This window comes from Parus major, chromosome 14 (assembly GCF_001522545.3).
Source record: "Parus major isolate Abel chromosome 14, Parus_major1.1, whole genome shotgun sequence".
Lineage (NCBI taxonomy): Eukaryota > Metazoa > Chordata > Aves > Passeriformes > Paridae > Parus > Parus major.
In genome coordinates this window covers 15477012-15482403 of record NC_031783.1, presented here as the reverse complement: position 1 = coordinate 15482403, position 5392 = coordinate 15477012, and the positions used below count along the sequence as shown (strand labels likewise).

At 56.1% G+C, this 5392-nt stretch overlaps 1 long non-coding RNA gene across 3 annotated transcripts; it reads left to right on the top strand.

The window, feature by feature from the left end:
* LOC107211003 lies at positions 1-3130 on the top strand. 3 transcript variants are annotated; one of them, XR_001524052.2, is made up of 5 exons: positions 1-260; positions 466-561; positions 808-1020; positions 1208-1298; positions 1403-3130. It is a non-coding gene; the product is annotated as an uncharacterized LOC107211003 (long non-coding RNA). The 3 variants fall into 3 exon arrangements; XR_001524051.2 differs by having other exon boundaries at positions 808-1298; positions 2237-3130; XR_001524050.2 differs by having other exon boundaries at positions 808-1298.
* Positions 3131-5392: the final 2262 nt, after the last annotated feature.

The following is a 5392-nucleotide window of genomic DNA, read 5'->3' as shown; positions in this document are numbered from 1 at the left end:
TGCACACCGCAGCTATCACCGGCTGCAGATGCCGAGGATCAGGAGAGGGAGAGCCAAAGCCAGCACTGCTCCTCTGCAGCTCCCTGCACGGCTGCACTAATCGCTCCGGGGACGCTGCTGAGTTTGTGGAATTGGCTGGTGATGGGACCATGGTTGACTTTATCCCTGGATCCTGTCTGTCTTTGAGTCATCTTCGCTGTGAGTCACAGCAGCTGCTAATCCCTTGGAGATAACGGCCTCATCCCGCTCTCTCCACGCAGGTACTGCTGCCTCTGCTCCTCAGAACGGGATAAATCCGTGTGAGCCGAGGCTGTGCTGGGAGCACTCCAGGACACACTTGTGGGGTGGCTTGTCATGCCAGCTCTGTGTCACCTTGGGAGCCAGCCTCAGCAGAGCCAGGGCTCTCCGTCGTGGGGCTCCTGCCTTCCCAGAACCATTTACCCCGTGTTCCTCCTCTCCTCCAAGGCCTGGGCACCTCCTCCCTTCCCCAGCACAGCTCTGCAGCCCCAGGAGGAGAACCAGCAGGACCCTCCTGTGCCTGTCACACCTCCCTCAGCAAGGGTGAGCTGAAATCCAGCACCGTTTGTGTCCTTCATTCTAAACCCTTCTATGCATCTGTCAGCAAATTGTTCCTAGTTTAATTTCTCCCTTTGTTAAAATGTGTTTTATCCCAGCTTAAATCTCTCTCAGTTACACAACTGCTTGTGCCATCCATCACCAGAAACTTCCCACATGGCAATTGGAGACCACAGCTGAGTGATCTTTAACCCCCTTGACTCATGTCTTTAATCTTTCACCCCATGGCAGATTTCCAGCCCTCAAGCAGCCCTCACAGCTCCTGCCAGGACTCTGCAGCTTCTCAGCCTTGCTGGGAGCAGAGACACCAGCACTGCCCCCAGGATGTTACTGGTCTGACTGGTGCTGTGCAGAGAAAACTTCCTCTCTGAGAACTGCTTTGGTATTTCCCTGTGGGGAGTAGCCAGGACCAACATGAGCCCCACACTGGGCTCGTGAGTGCTGGTACCTACCCCGTACCTCGAGCCTGTCCAGTGCTCCCCTTTGCCCTTGCTCTTTCCTGGCCATGCCCTCTGCTGTGCCCACTGCCATCTCAGCCTGCAAGGCAGGACCCAAAGTGGGTCTGAGGGGCATCAACCCCTGGAAAACCCTCCTTGACTCCCATTTTTTTATTTCCTTTTGGTACCTGCAGTGATTGGTGAAAGCAGCATCCCTTTTCCCAGCCTCACCCGAGCCCCAGAAGCAGGAGGAAAGGCCCCATCCCCTCCCGCAGTGAAGCACAGGTGAGAGTTGGGGGCTGCCTGCCCTGATCCTGCCCACCCACAGTCCCACAGAGTCCACCCTGGCAGTGAGCTCAGCACCCAGAAATGCTGCTCTGCTTTTCCAGCCACCCGCAGGCTGGGACACCCTGCTGCGCTGGCCTCACCCGTGTCATCAGGGAAGATGTTCTCCTCCTCTCTTGTTCTCCCTAACCCAGGGAGCAGAAGCCATATTTGTGTGCAGAGTCTGAGAGCAATTAAATTGAATTCTAATTATTGTATATCGCAAATTAGCAATTTCTACCATGCTAATATTAATTGCTAACACGACGATAAGGCGTATCAGGCAGTCAGGATGGAGCAGGCGTCGGCTCGCTTGGAGAGATGTGTGAAAGCAGAAATCACTGCAGACATGGATATCCCACAGCAGGGAGATGTTCCTGGGCTGGGGACACTGAGGTTTGGGCTCAGCACCCAGCCTTGCCAGGGCTGGAGCTCAGAGCAGGCTGGAACTGCCAGTGCTCAGCTTGGCTTGCTCAGGAAGGACCAAGGGTGCCTGAACCACAGCGCAGGGTGGTGCAGATGTGACTGCTCCCTCCTCCCCAACTCAGGGAGTTTGGCTGCACCTCGCTGCATTTGTGGAAAATTCAATAAAGAAGCCAATGACCGGTTGGTTCTCGAGAGACAGCTCCCTAATCCCTGCCTAGAGCTGCTCTCCCGGTAGCCCTGGGGTGTTCCTCCTCTGGAGACAGGCAGGTGGCAAGAAGGGCATGGGGTAGGAGACCCAGTGCCATCATGTTAATCACATTCCATGAAGCTGCTGTAGTGACTTTCACCTCTGCCAGGCTGGAATCACAGCTAAAGGCACGCTGGGACTGCAGGGATGGGCACCGGTGTCTGTGGGGATGGACGAGGACATCCAGCTCCAGCTGAGCCCTGGGACTGACGTTCTGCTTTGGCAGGAGCTGCTCTGAGCTTGTCACAGACGCTGTGCTGGCTGTCCTCCCCCGTCAGAGCCAACATGTACAACATCCTCACACAGCATCACACGGGGAAATCCGAGGAGATCAAAGCAGAGGCAGCTGGACACGCCGCCGTGGATAAACACTTCCCTTGGGGGAGTTAATCAAGGGCACAACAACCCCTGCAGCTGCAGAGTGACCCCGACACAGCCTGGAGCGGGCACCAAGCTGCTGATTTGCAGGGAAGCCCATCCCGAGGAGGTTCCTGCAGGTCCTTCAGTGCCCCTGGGAGGGGCTGGGCTTGTGGGGGCTCCCGGGAGGGAAGCCAGGAGCGCAGGGATGTCCCTGACAGCTGGAGCGCAGCTGGGATAAATCCTCAGCACGTTTCTGTGCTGGGAGGGAGCAGTGAGGCTGGAGGAGATGGAGAGTGCTGGGCACACGAGCAGAGCTGGGTGAGGCTCAGCAGGCAGAGGAAGAGCAGCGAGCATCCCCCAGGACTGGCTTTTCCCATCACTCATCCCCCAGGACTGGCTTTTCCCATCACTCATCCCCCAGGACTGGCATTCCTCGAGGGGCTTGTCCCGAGCAGGCTCTGCTCACCTGCAACTCCAGTGATTTCACAGCAATGAGGTAATTTTGTCCCAAGGGTCATTTATCTGTCTGCTGAAAAACCCCAGCCCTGTATGAGTCACCAGGCTGCACTACAGCCCTGTGATGAATTACACTTGGACACATGCTAAATGACATTTACCAATAAATTTATGCAGATTTCTCCTGTAATCCTTCTCCTCATCAAAAGTAGTAATGCTTTCTCTAATGCAAATGCACTGCGAGAGCCTCACCACATCAAACGGGAGCTGGGCTGAGTAGCTCGGAATTCAGAACGATAATCTTCATTGTGCTCATGAATAACCATTTCCTACAGATGAATATTCAACAAAGCCTTGGCAGCTCCTGCCAGAGCCTCCTGTGAGGCCTGTGGTGTCCAGCAGCTCTGGCCAGCCCTGCAGGCAGATTTCACTCTCCTGTCCCTCTGTGCTTCGGGCTCCTGATGGCACGGGCTCCACTGGAGCTCGGAGTGGGTGCAGAGCAGGGGTAGGCTTGGAGCTTTGTGGGTGCTGTGCTGAGCTCTCCTCTCCATCCAGACCTTTCCATCCCACAGCCACAACCTCCCCTGGCATCCTCAGCCCATGTGGGCTCTATGTGGTCACACCATTGCTGAGACCAGGAGGGTCCAGCACCCATCTCACCCCGTGCCTTCGGCATTCACCAGCACTTCACTGGCCACAGGGTGCCCCTGGATCCCTGGAAGTGTCCCAGGCCAGGCTGGACGGAGCTTGGAGCACCCTGGGCTGGTGGAAGGTGTTCCTACCCCTAGCAGGAGGTGGAATGAGATGAGCTTTAAGGTCCCTTCCCACCCAAACCGGTCTGGGATTCTCCGATTCCTTCTCTGAACATGGCAGTGTCTGCTCCTTCAGCTCCCAGCTCAGCTGTGTGCTCCTTGCTGTGTTACAAGGAAAGGCTCCAGCCCCAGCTGCTCTGGAGAGGGCAGGAGAAGGCGGGTGGAAAGGCCAGGACACCAGGACAGGTCTGCTCAGTCCCCAGCACTTCCCCGTAACACCCCAGGCTGGGCACAGGAGACATCACTGAACAGCCCTGGGGTGCTGCAGGGGGGATGCTGAACATGCAGAGCCTTCAGCAGCCTCTCAGCAATGGGGTTTACATTTTTATTCCTTTTAAAGATGATTACATTCTGAGCAGTGATGATCCAAGCTAACGAAACGCCTGCCACTTCATGGCTTGGCAGGAAAAGTTGGATTGCTGGAGTTGTGGGCTTTTCCTTCAGTCCAAAACACAGACAAAATGGAAATAAATGATTTCTTTCACAGTTGTTTAATATAATTTTCTCTGTTCTGGAGTTCTGGCATCCTGGCAGTCTCAGTTAACCAGGGCAGCTCCAGCACTCCAGAGAGTTCCCAGCCACCTGGACCAGCAGCGAGGAATGGGAGAAGAGCCAGGAGAGGCTGAAGCTGAGGCTGCTGAAGGGGCTGGCAGGGAGAGGGGCAGCAGTGCAGGGCACTCGCTCTAGCTCAGCTGGGAAAAGCTGCCACAAAGGCTTCTTTTGGAGCCCAACAGCACCGGCTGCAGGATTTCCACGATTCGGGAGGTTAAAAGGCACTTGAGCCTTGAGGTGAGAGCCTCTGGGACACACTCTGAGAGTGATTTATGGCTTCTCCACTCACCCAGAGCCAGCTCAATGCCCTTCTTCTACTTCTATTTATTTTTCTTGTTATCACTGTGAAATAAATATGAAGAGGATGTAAATTCAGATTCTCAACCCAAACTCTGCTGCTGCAGGACCAGCAAAGGGGGAGCTTGGGTGTGATTGTACAACTGCCAAACCCTGTCCTGTGCCAGCCTCACCTGTGCCACTGCTGCTTCACGAAGATTTCTGAGGGTTCAGGCTATGAAATCCTGCCCTCGGTATAAACATTTTAATTACAAGTTTCCGGGACTTCTTTCCTAAGATAAACACATTTTAATTGCAAATTGCTTCTGCTGTCTTTACCCACCCCCCAACGCTGCCAGCAGCTGCTGGATTTAATATTTAACTGAGCTGCTCTGGGCTGGGCTGGGGAGCCCCTGGAGCACCCCGAGAGTGCCTGGGGTGCAGGAGAGGGACAGCTCCTCGTCCCTGCAGAGCCACCACAGCTGGGGTGACCCTGGCACAAGCTCCTCGTGCTTGGAGCACGGCTGCTGTGCCTCGTGTCCCTGCCAAAAGGGACAGAGTCACCTGTGGTGGGTGTACGGGGGGCTCCGGGCGGGTTCTGGCCTTGGTCCCCATGGCATCAGCCACCAGCTGAGGCTCCGTGTCTCCCGTGCCACCTCTGCCTGTCCCCAGAGCCACCCAGCCACGAGGAAATGCCATTACTGTTCATGTGGCACCTCAGGTGACAGAGCCCTGTGACAGCTGGTCCCACAGGGCTGCGGCTCTGAGGCCACAGTGGCCCTGTGCTCTCCAGGGGCATCCTGGCCCAGCCAGAGCTGGGGGAATCCCCCCAGTGCTGCCATGGGGGGACCACACCGGACAGCTGCCACCCCCCAGCCCGAGTGACACTGAACGTGCTGCCCTTCCCAGGCACGGCTGTCACCTGG